The sequence below is a fragment of the Bidens hawaiensis genome, unplaced genomic scaffold (assembly GCF_021521415.1).
Source record: "Bidens hawaiensis isolate Kalapana, Puna unplaced genomic scaffold, B.hawaiensis_p1.1 tig00053018_1, whole genome shotgun sequence".
NCBI classification, from domain to species: Eukaryota; Viridiplantae; Streptophyta; class Magnoliopsida; order Asterales; family Asteraceae; genus Bidens; species Bidens hawaiensis.
Window position 1 is genome coordinate 36,073 of NW_027499535.1, and position 13,396 is coordinate 49,468.

General features: G+C 36.1%; 1 pseudogene across 1 annotated transcript; it reads left to right on the forward strand.

Annotated features, from left to right (window-relative positions):
* The first annotated feature begins 2,088 nt into the window (after positions 1-2,088).
* LOC143599877 (magnesium transporter MRS2-3-like) lies at positions 2,089-5,113 on the forward strand (annotated as a pseudogene). The gene is made up of 5 exons (XR_013147374.1): positions 2,089-2,519; positions 3,239-3,475; positions 3,583-3,711; positions 4,405-4,725; positions 4,793-5,113. The product of XR_013147374.1 is annotated as a magnesium transporter MRS2-3-like (transcript).
* Positions 5,114-13,396: the final 8,283 nt, after the last annotated feature.

Sequence of the window (13,396 nt, forward strand, 5' to 3'; positions counted from 1 at the left end):
GTATATTATATAAAAATACATTAAAGTTGATTATTATATATGTTTGTGTGTGGTGTATGTATATATATATTTATATTATTATATATGTTTGTGTGTGGTGTATGTATATATATATATATATATATATTAGCTACAACACCATTACACTCCAAAAACAAATTCCCTCCCCTTGCTGACTGGGCGTCACGTGTCGTAATTTGCCTTAATTTGTAGCCCCTCCGTTACACATAGCCTTATGGTTTGGTAACATAAGATTCTCCATTATCTGATATTTTCAGCAATGATTCAACAAAAGTATACATTCGGTTAGTTTTTATGGGATAATCCAAAGGCTTGATCTTGTTTATTTGTCTGACTGTGTGTATTGATGTTAAATGTGTCTGTAATTTTAGTAAATGTTTTTACACAAATTATAGTTTTAAATAGACAGAACTATAAATTTTGTCCTTTAAAAAAAGCCAATTACTGTTCGTGCCTTTTTTTATTTTCTTTGCAGGCGGTGTCCTTTAAACATTTTTATCCTACACGTTATGTCCTTTACGCTAACTGGGTTAGAAAAATTCAGTTAAAATACCCTCACGTGAGACGCATATGAGGGCATTTTTGTCTTTTTGTCTACACCTACAGACCCACCATCAACACCCACATTCACACCACCCTTCAAATGCCTATGTAAAATGTAAACTCTCTCTTCTAGAACTCATCCACCACCATTCAATCTCTGAAACCACCCACCACCGTCATCAAAACTCAGTCGAAATGCCATCCAGTTTTTGCCTTGGAATACGTTTAGAACCAGGAACGGACCAATCCCTTCTCCATATTCAAACCACTAAAAACTAAAATCCTAACCTTAGCAATGGCAAGCCTCTCTGGTCCGGATAATCGAAGACCCACATGTTCCAAACCGACCTGTGTATGCTTCAACAATCGATTCAAAAATCCGGTTCTTGAAAACTCCATAGTTGTCACTTTTCTCCAACACCGACTCTCTAATTTAAGCAAAGATCGCAACTTTAGGTCTTTAAGAACGTGAATCTTGCTTATGTGTCAGATGTTATTACAGAAGCCCACTTCGATTTATACTTTCCTGAATCAAATCAAGATCTGCAAGTTTTGAGGATTCTGAAACGGGATTAGATCTGCAAGTTTAGGCAATCGTTTGAATACTGGAATTAGATTTGCTAGTTTCGATTTGCACTTTATCGATTTTACCTCGGTTTTAGGGTTTGGAAACCATAATTCGGAAACTGGTGGTGGAATTTTTGGGGTTTTTGGTTTGGTCTGGAAGATGGAATTGGGTTTTGGAGAGGAGGTTGGTGGGCGGCGATGGTTGTTGCGGTGGTGTGAAGGTGGGTGTTGATGGTGGTGGATGAGTTCTAGAAGAAAGAGATTAGTGTTATATAAACTTTTTACGGCTGTAGACGAAAAGACCAATATGCCCTCACATGCGTCTCATGTGAGGGTATTTAACTGAGTTTTTCTAACCCAGTTAGCGTAAAGGACATAACGTGTAGAAAGTATAAAATTTGTAATTCTGTCTTTTAAATATATAAAAATGTTTAATATGTACGTCAACCAAACTACACTCAACAGGTAATTGTAAATATCATTAATTTGAATGATATAGTATCGATAAACCAAGTATCGAACTAGTAGACAGTATTATAATTGTCAAATCAAATCAAAAAGTGAAAGATAATGTATTTTATAAAGGCGCATTAAAAAATAATCGAAGCAAACGATCGATAATCAATCAATCCAAAATAGATCTCTCTTTGGCCCTGAACACCCTTGATAACTTTGATTAAAAAGAAGTAATTAAAACAAGTAATTGGCGTTATATGAGAGTTTGAAGTGCATTATGTTATATAAATATGAGAGTTTGAAGTGCATAAAAAATATACTAATCATGCTATAAATTTATTAAATAAAAAAATTAGTCTTCTAAGTTTTAAATATTTTTTAGTTAAGCATTAATTTATTATTAACTTAATATTAAAACACATAACCTATCAAAATGTCAACACACAAATGACTAAAAAACATACTTTTTGTTGACTTTTTTTAGTATTCATTATTCAAGTCATGAGGCTCACTCCACCGCCAGTCGCCATCGCAATCACCGCCACACCAGACCAACAACAAGACAGTTCAACTCCGTACAAACCAACCTCGTCACACCACCACAACCACCTCTCCGTAAAAAGCAAACCGGAGTCAGACGATGGCTCCTCTTAGACTCCACCGGCCAGGCTCAAATCATCCAGGCCGGTAAACACGCCACCATGCGCCGCACCGGCTTACCCGCACGCGATCTCCGGATCCTTGACCCGATTCTATCGTACCCCTCAACTGTTCTCGGCAGAGAACGAGCCATTGTTATTAATCTTGAACACGTTAAGGCCATTATTACTGCACAAGAGGTGTTGTTGCTTAATTCCAAAGACCCCTCTGTTGCTCCGTTTGTTGATGAGCTTCAACGAAGGATATTGCGTCATCATCACGCTACTTCTCAGGTTATTATACATTTTTTTAACGAATTAGGGATTGTTATTGCATCATGTTTGGTGGGTTTTTATTAGTTTGTTGTATAATGCACTAATTTGAATGCAAGCTGATTAATTTGTTGTTCTATTGTTCTGCATGTACAATTTGTGGTTTAATTTTTAATAATTATATACATTTATATAAAAAGTTTCAGAATTTTGTATATAATTTTCCAAATTTATTATTTGGGTTGAATTTATAAGTATCGTTTTTCAAATTCTTTAACGAATTTGATAGATTTTGACGAAATTTGACCGATTTTAAACGATTTGGACGGGCTTTTACTGGTGGCCACTTTTTAGGTCCAATTGCTGAAATCACATCGGTTAATCGATTAATCGGCGCCTAATGCCAACTTTTACGACACTAACTATTATGTAATTTGTTTCGTATTGATGTTCTGCATTTGCGATTTGTGGTTCATTTTTTCCAAATTTTATATATAATTTTCCAGAATTATTAATTCGATTGCTTTAATAATTAAAAGTTTCAAATTCTTCGATGAATTTGACGAAATTTGACTGTAATTTGAACGATTTGTGACGATTTGGACCGGCTTTGACTGATGATCGCTTTTTAGGCCCAATTGCTGAAGTTATATAGTTAATTATATTGTAATTAGTTTCATATTTACTCAGTTATGTGGATTGCTTACTTGCTGACATTGATGTTCTTGTAATTTGTTTAGAAGGAAATGATCGACGGTGATACTGACTGGACCCATTTGTATGATTTGGGTGAGCCACGGTCAAGAGAAGTTAGCCCGCCACGAGTAGACACCAATAATATCCCGGACGGTGGTCAGGCGGTTAAAGCTGATGGGAAACATTCGTTTGATAAACGAGATGGCCCGAAGATTCTTCCATTTGAGTTCATTGCACTCGAGGCGTGTTTAGAGGCAGCTTGCAGTTCTTTGGATAGTGAGGTGAGAGTTGTTACTTATTAATCATATATATATATATATATATATATATATTGTTTAATTTTTGTTTTATTAGAAAGTTTGCTTCTTGTTATCTTTTTATAAACTAGGCAAGGACATTGGAGCAAGAAGCTCATCCAGCACTGGACAAGTTGACTTCAAAGATTAGTACTTTAAATTTGGAGCGTGTTCGCCATATCAAAAGCCGGTTGGTTGCTATTACTGGATGTGTTCAAAAGGTTTGTGTTTAAAAGTATAAACTCCATAATTCAGCTAGTTATTTGTTATTTGGATGTCTGCCTTAGAGGTGTGCATGGGTCGGGTTGGGCTCAAACCAACCAAAAACCAAAATTCGGTTTTTGAAAACCGTTTGGTTTCGATTTTTTTTGTTATGTCATCTGGACTTGAAATTTTTGTGTCGAAAAGAGAGACCCAAAATAATGAGTTTGGGCCTGAAACTCTAGGCCTAATTTTTTTTTGTTAATTAATTGATTATTACGCAATTGGGCCTAAAATTTTGGCCTAAATAATTTATAATCCATAAATTTAATAACAAAAGTGGGTGTTTTCTTCGGCTTGCCATTTGGGCTGAACGGGAAACCCAAAATAATGAAATTTGGGCCGATATCTTTTTAATTAATGATTACTTGATTATTACACATTTGGGCCTAAAAGTTTTGACCTACATTATTTGTAATTCATAAATTCAATAGCAAAAGTCGGTTTTTCCGGGTTTGGTTTTTGAAAAACATAAAACCAAGCCGTCGCTTTTGGGTTGGGTTCGGTTTATGTCTGTTATTTCGGCTACAGATCGATATTTTCTGTTTCATGCACACGAGTCTGGCTACGTATTAGTTTAAAAATGGATCAGGTTTATTTTCAGGTTTCAACAAATGTATAAATTGTATGATGATAGATTCATGTTTATTTAGGTTCGGGATGAATTAGAGCAATTGCTAGATGATGACGGTGACATGGCGGAAATGTATCTAACCGACAAGCTGGAGCAACAACTAGATAACTCGTCATCATCTTCTTCGTTTGTGAACGAAGAAGACACAATGAACGAAGAGATTTTCCAAACAGAAACTGATGACACACATGAACACGTCATTCAACGAACTGAAAGCCGTGGGACCCACGCTAGTACAACAAGGAGCGGAAACAGCAAGCACCTCGACATTGAGGAACTTGAAATGCTCTTGGAAGCTTACTTTGTTCAGATTGATGGTACTCTGAATAAACTATCGACGGTATGTTACAAAATATTATTTCAAAATTTAGAAGAAAGCGTGACTTAGTTCCCGTGTTTGTGTGCAGTTGAGGGAGTATGTGGATGACACAGAAGATTACATTAATATAATGTTGGATGACAAGCAGAATCATCTACTTCAAATGGGTGTTATGTTAACGACTGCAACGTTGGTGGTGAGTGCGTTTGTGGTGGTTGCTGGAGTGTTTGGAATGAATATTCATATCGAGTTGTTTCAAGATGATACAAAAGAACAGAAGGAAGTTGGTAACGGTAAATTTTTATGGACCGTGGGGGGCGGTACTGCTGGCACGATTGTGTTATATTTTGTTGCTATCGTTTGGTGCAAGAGTAAACGCCTTTTAGAGTGAATTAGACAGGTCTTTAATATAGTTGAGTATTAATAATAATACTAATGAGTATGATGTATAAGATGAGTTTGTTTATGATATACTGTTTTTCTTAGTCTATAATGAAGCTTTTTTTTATATGTTAATGCATAAAATTAAATAAAACAGGGTATTAAAATGTTTTAACAAAATCAATGAGATTGCAAAGTCAAATGAGGGTTCCACTCGCAGATCATTTGATACTCGAGTACAGTACACATGATGCAGAGCAGACTGAACAGAAATGAGATGTCTAGTCAGTTGATATAAATAGTGATGTCAATTGAGTTTCCAGATATAATTATTGGACAAAAATCATCCAAGTATCCTTTCAATTATACATGCATCTTTATAATGTACTTAAAAGTCTTAAAACATATAACAGTGATCATAACATCATCAAGTCACGAATTCATTATATCATGTATCTCTATTTACTTCGTACATCAAACGTCAAATAAAAACCATGTTGGTTTTAACTCGTCTATGGTTGTTGACTTCTTGTAAGATCATATCTTCTTCGCATAGTAATCAGTTTCTAGCAAGAAGTTAATCCATGGAGAGAGAGGCCGTCGTTATGTATCATTGTATCGGTTGTTTTCTATCTTAGATAGGGATCCATAATTCCATATACATTTAAGGTCTTTGGAAAAAAGTTGTTACGTAACATTTTCAACTTATTATAAGCGTTCTACACGACTAGTCACGGAACATGAAAGAAAACAGTCAGGTACATGATTAGTACAGCAATCGAATGAGGAGGTTCTGATTCATGCCTACCACTCTCGATGGTCAAACACTATCAACGAATCATAATATGTGAACATGACCAATGTCATCTCTAGAATACAAATGATGTTGAGGTAGTTCAAGGCTTCGAGCCACATACTTGCACACACACACACTTTGAATACATATTTATGTAAAATTTTATTTCAAGATTTGGTTTTTATGTAAAATTTAAGAATTTTCAATAGAGAATTATTTAAAGTCGGGACTAACCTATGGCATGGTGCCTCATTTGGAAACCCCCCCCCCCCCCCCACCCCAATAGCTTAGGGACTTCGCCCCTAAGAACTAGTGAGCTTCCTAAGTGGTTAGACCATGTGTAGTCATAAAGTTTCACATCCAGGGGTTATGCGCCACGTGGCGCCCAGTCAGAGTTATGGTTTTGTACAAAAACAGGTTGTAGTCATAACTCTCCACATCCAGGGGTTATGCGTCACGTGGCGCCCATTCACTTTAACAGTTTTTGTTTTTTTTTTAATTTTTAATAAGAATAATCAAATAACAATAATATTTTATTAAATAAATATTACAAGAAAATAAAAAAAAACTATTCGTCGTTGTTGAAACGGGGGGTGGAGATAATCGCACCCGTAACGGAACTCATATACTGTGTCGCGAGCATAATCGCACTCGTAACCGGCTTGTTGGTCGGGCCCGAAAAACTGTTTATATATAGATGGAGGATCCATATATAGTGAATTTTGTGTAAAGGAATTATAGAGTTGTAGAGTTAAAAGAGAAGTTTTATAAATTTTGATGAGTTTTGATTGGGAATTAGTTGGTTTAATATATAAAGAAATAATTTTTTTTTATTCTCAAAGGTTATATATATAACGGTAATATTTTTTTGATTTGTGTGCCATTTGCGCGTTTTGTATACAACGCACCAAAAAAACATCGCATAACGTGGGGGGGGGGGGGGTTGTACCCCCCGCGTTTTCAACCCATAACGCAAACATAACGTTTGCAGTACACATGGTCTTATAATCAAAATAAAACTAAACTTAGATAAGTGTGCATTCTTCACCTCCTACTTGTTTGATGTTTAAAACAATTCACTTTTTCAATAAGTCAATCCAATTACATGCATTCATGCCAAATTCAACATTCTCGATAAGTAACAAACACTGACCCAAATTTAAACTTTTGCTTGTTAGAATCAGAACTATACACGTCCCAAATTAGACTGAGGGGTGTGGGGCTTCAACGGGGGCGCTAGAGCCCCTCCGCTCGCGCCCCCAGGCGCTAACACCACACCACTAGGGCGCTAGCGGGGGCGCTAACGCGAAAAACAATGCATGCGTGAGCCGGTTAGCGGGAGAAGAGAGAGGGCTGCACAACTTTTGATGGTTTTTTGACCGTTGGGAGCCGAACAAACCAAAAAAAAAATATTTTTCCTATATAATTATACCCCATTTCACCCATTTTTATACCAAAACTTCAAACCTTCACCCAAAATCAATTCATCTTCTCAACTTTTTTTTAAAAAAATGGCTGGAAATTGGTTCCCAAACCTTGATTCAGATTATCTTGACGATGATTTATGGTCGTCACCGCACCAACCGATGTTTTATTCGGAGCCGCAAGAATCATCCGGCTTTCAACCATCCAACACACAACCGTCTCCTAACTTTGTTGTTCCGGAAACACAAGAATCACACGGTGAAGCTACGGGACCAAAAAGACGCGTCCACCGGAAAAAACAGGTTGCAACGGACGGGTCGGGACCGGCTTCGACTCCGAGGACGAAACGGAAAGCCACTCCGTGGTCATCGGATGAGAAGGAAGCCTTGTGTCGGGCTTGGATAGTCATTTCTGAGGATCGGCGTTGCGGTAATTGTTTTAACGTTTTTAAAAATGATTTTTAATAAAAAAATTAAATAAAAAAGTTAAATGCAAATCTAATTTATTTAGTCATTTTGCAGCCGACTACCAAAAGAGCAAGATTTTTTGGACAAAGGTTAGGGAGACGTTCTACATGCTCGTTGGGAGTACAGAGCGGAACGCCGATATGATTTTGGGTCGGTTGTCCGAAATCAGAAAATTTGTCGGCTTGTTTACTAATCTTTTCAACAGGAACAGCGGTCGTATGAGACCAAGTGGCAGTGATGATTTGGCGGTTTACAATTTCACGGTCGAAGAGTGGAAGCAGGAGTGTTTGCGGAGGTATGGGATGGTGAAGACGTGGGACGATTTAAAGTTGTGGGAGAGGTTGAAAAGGTGTTCCAAGTGGGTTGAGCTGGTGGCGCCGGACTTTGATGCGGAAGTAAGGCCGAAACGGACTAAAACTAGTTCGTCTGGAGCGTATAGCACTTCAACCGGGTCGGATTTCCGCGTTGGATTCGACCTAAACATTGCGGAGGAGGAAACGTCTTCACCGCCGAGGAGGTGGCCATTGGGAAGGGACGCCAAGGGGAAAAAACTGGCTGAGGGGGAAGCCGTAAACATCGCCAATCTTGTTGAATCCCTCAATAAATTCAACAAGACCATGGAGGTGGTCTCTTATGGCAAAAAGGAAAAAAGTCGAATGAGAGATTTGGACTTTCTTACTAGAGACTTCAGTAACCTAAATCCGGTCGATCAAATGCTAATGGAAAAGCAAAAGGAACGTATCCGAAAGAGGTTGATCGAAGAAGACCAAGCCGAAGAATAAGAAGAATGTTTTTTTTAGTACTTTAATTTTTATTTTATTTTTAGATATTAATGTGTTTTTTTATTAATGTGTGTTTTTTTTAATAATTTATGAGTTTTTTTAATAATACGTTGTTTGAATATATTTATAAAAAAAATAAAAAAAAAATTCGCTGGAGCCCCTCCACACCAGGGCCAGGGGCTCCAACACCCCCCTTATCCAGTTTCTCTCTCTGCCACACGTCATAATATTATTGGTTGGAGCCCCCATTAAAGCCCCCACACCCCTCAGCCTTATGAATTCCAATTTGGTTCCCATTGACAAGCTACGATTGAAATTTGATTACTTTTGTTTGGCACACAAAAATAATAAAACTCAAAAACCTGACATGTATGTCATAATTCAATAGTTTGAGGGGTTAATAGAAAATAACGCAAAGTTCCAAGATTGAACAGTTAAGACAAGTAAGGTACAATTGTCAAGACACGTGGCAAAACCCCACATGAGCAGAGTTGCAGGACAAAAGGACTTGCTACAGGGCTTTTTGGAAAAAAAAAAGTTTATTTCACATTTAAAATAAAAATAAAAGGTAGTGGCAAATTTTTCTAAAGATAATCGTTAATTTAACAAATCTCTCCCTCAGTTACTTTCTACTTTAAAAAAAAGCTAAAACCACAATAAAAGCAAAATTATTTAAATTAGCAATTTCCAACACCCCTAAGGGGGTGTTTGGTAGAGGGAATTGAGGGGTGAGAAATGGAATTGGAAAGAATTCTCTTGTTTGTTTATGAAAGAAAGAGGTGAGAAATGAAAATAATCCATTTCCATTTCTCTGATTTTGTTTCTCTACAAAAAGCAGAGAAATGGATTTCTAGGGTTTCATTTCTCCCATTTTCCTCCTTTCCTTTCAAACTCTTTCTTTTCTCTCCGTGTATAGAACTCAGGAACACAGCGGGGGACAACAACAGGAAGCCATCAGGAAACACGAAACATGCAACAAAGCTTGTTTTTCCGGTGAATGGAAGCCATCAGTTTGTTTTTCCGGTGAATGGAAGCCATCAGGAAACAGGCAACAAAGCTTCGAGAACAAGTCACCAGACAACAACAGGTAATTATTAATTTTAATTTTATTTAATTTTGCCCTAATTTCACGATTAATTGCTCACAACTGTTAATTTAGCCAAGATCTGATGTCAAAGTGATGATTTGTTATATTATATGTATGTGTAATTGCAATTAGGCTAACGCTGCTGCTGGATCAACTAACTTCTTAACCTAACCTAGAAGATTTATGTTACTGCTGGATTAAACAGCATCAATCAAAATATCTTGCTTATAATTTACTAGTTTAAACCTAACCTTGTAGCTTGACTCCGTTTTTAACTGACTGCCTCAAGCTACTGATGTTTATGTTACTTACACAAACATAGGCTTAATTGCTATAGATGCCATCTTGATCCACTTTGTACTATTGGTGTTTACAGATAACTATCTATATCTTTCACCTTTATAGGAGCTCTATAGTTTTCAAATTTATTAGTTTTTTTTTTGGTATTAAAAACTATCATATGTATTGACCACACGCAGTGGCAGATACAGGAATATTTTGTATGGTGGGCATAAAACTAAACGGTTAAAAATAGGTCAAACAAACAAAATGATGATAAAAATATGCATGATACCTCAGTTTTTATCCCCTATCTTTCTTTTTGGAAAGTTAAGTTCACGTGATTGGTACGGTAGCCAATATGTTCTCCTTATTTCATCTCTTTCATTTGCATCTAAAATTCTTATTGTCCCTACAAAATATGCAAGTATAGCATGAAATCTAACATAATAATGTCACATGAGCATTCACATATATTGTCCCTACAAAATATGCAAGTATTTAATACTCCTCTATTAAAAGGGGTGACCTTTTGAAAACAAAAAACATTCAGCAAGTCAGTGAATAAAGTTATTTGTTTTTCTTGAATTTTCTTATATTTTTATGTGTAGATGGCAAGATCACCTTCCAGACAAAGAATAGTTGCCATAGGTGCATTTTATGTCATTTATGTTACGATTCGTTGGTGGATGTTGTGTACTTATCATTTGCGTCGGTCGATTGAGTCAAAGACTTTACGTACAAAATATTTAATGAGTTACCATAATATGCGTGAAAACATGGTGAGGATGGTTTATGAAAGTGATGTTACGAGTGTTGTTAACATAAGAATGAATATACATGCATTTACAACACTTTGTGATATGCTAGAAACTAGAGGGGGGACTAAAGAATAGTAAAAACATGCTAGTCGATGAGCAAGTTGCTATGTTTTTACATACCCTTGCTCATAATGCAAAGAATAGGATACTAGTCAACAGATTTCATCGGTTCGGGGAAACTGTAAGTCGGTATTTCAAGTTAGTCTTAAATGCTATATGTCGATTACACAAAGAACTCTACAAGTCACCCGTGCCAGTGCCAGATAATGAAACTGATGAAAGATGGAAATGGTTTAAGGTTAGTCGAACACATTTTTTATTAAAGATATTTTTTGCTAACATAAATTAGTAAGTAATGTTTTCTTTTAACTCAAGGTTGCTTAGGAGCATTAGATGGAACATACATTAAAGTTAAAGTCCCTGCTATTGATAGAAAACCTTATAGGACAAGAAAAGGGGAGATTTGTACTAACGTACTCGGAGTATGTACGAGAGACCTTTTATTTACGTATGTCTTAGCGGGATGGGAGGGTTCTGCAGCTGATAGTAGAGTTTTGCGTGATAGTAGACCCAATGGTCTTAAAATAACTCCGGGTATGTGATAGACAATTTTCAAAGAATATACATAGATTTAAGTATGATAATTAACATAGAGTTTATGGTTAATTGTAGGAACATACTACCTTTGTGATGCCGGTTATACAAATGGTGAAGGATTTTTAACTCCATTTCGAGGTCAACGTTATCATCTTAACGATTGGTCTCGTCCTCCTACGAATGCTAAGGAGTTCTTTAATATGAGACATTCATCGGCCAGGAATGTTATAGAAAGATGTTTCGAAATGATTAAAGATAGATGGGCTATTTTGCGTGATAACTCATATCATCCCATAGAGTCCATGCCACGTATCATCATTGCTTGTTGTTTATTGCACAATTTCATACGAACAACAATGAGTGAAGACCCTCTTGATAACGAAATCCCAGTAAATCACACACAACCTGCAAATGACCATGACAATGTTATTTCTATGATCGAGCCCTCACAAGAATGGACCGATCGTAGAGACCTTCTTGCTAATGAAATGTTTAATAGTTGGACTGCGATGCGTGCGCAGCGTGCCAACAATGTTTCTTAATTATGTTTGACAATTATGTATTTTTTATTTGTAGAACCAAGGATGTTTCTTATTAATGTTTATTTATGCACTTTATTTGTTTCTTATTAATGTTTCTTGTTATATTTGTATTTGTAGTTACATGAATTATGATTTTTAATTGTATAATTATGCATTTGTACGTAGACATGGCAGATTCAAATATAGTGAGAGGAGTTACTCGGAGCAAGCATACTTGGACAAATGATGAAGATGCAAAGCTAATTGATGCATTAATGGAGAAACATGCATCCGGAAAGTATGCTGGTGCTGACAATGGATTCAAACCAGGTTATTTAAATGGTGTTCAACAATTGCTAGATGTAAGTCTTCCTAACTCTGGCCTCAAAGCAGAACCACATATAAAGTCTAAGATGAAGACATGGAAGACACACTTTAGCATTGTATATGATATGGTGCATACAAGTGGGTTTGGTTGGGATGAACAAAAATGTTGTATTATTGCCGATGATAGTGTTTGGAATGAATACGTGAAGGTATATTCTAAAAAATATATTTTTTAGATTTTAAAATTTTAGTCTAATTTATTTGTAATTGTCTTGTAGTCTCACAAAAGTGCTGTGAATTTTCGTGACAAGTCATTTCCTTTCTATGACAAATTGTGTACCATATTCGGTAAGGATATAGCTACTGGTAGTAAAGCAGTTGACCTTGGAGAAGAAGATGTTGTTCAAGAGACGCAAAAAAGCTCACCTGTTGATATTGAAGACTTTGATTTTGTTGATGAAGCCGTTCCAAATGTTGATAGATCTGAAGAACAAACAGGAAGTGTAACAAGCAAGCGCAAAAGAGGTAGAAGCACGGATGCAGATGAGATATATCGAGAGTCTTGCAAAGATATCAAGGAAGTTTTGCTTCGATTTGGGGAGATGGTGGGTGAACAACTTAGCAAAGAAGGTATGGAAGCTCGTGAAATCTATGAAAAGGTTAGTGATGAGTTGAAAGCTTTACCAGGTATCACAACGAAAAAACGGTTCAAAGCAGCTCATTTGATTGGTAAATATGTGGATCTAGGACGTTCTTTTCTTGCGTTGACAATAGAAGAGAAAATTGAGATGGTCGAGTTGTATACCGATGGTTCAATGGGATAGTTGTATATGGTTGAAGTATGTTTTGTATGTGAATTGGTTTTAACTATGGTTGATGTTTTTTGCTTAAAAACTATGTTTTGTATGTGAATTGGTTTGATCAATGCATATTTTGGTTGGAATTTATGCATCTTTTTATATGTTTTTTACTTTTTAATAAATATTTGTTATGAATAAAATACTTGTGCTAATGATAAAGTTGATATAATTCTCTGTTTATTTTCTATGTACCAAACAAGAGAAATGATTCTCAGCTATATTTCTCTACTGAAATCTCTGTACTACCAAACAGAACAATCAATTCTCATTCTCCAGACCAATTCCCTTTCTCTGTAATTCCATTTCTTTATTCCATCTCTCTACAATTCCATTCTCTGTACCAAACACC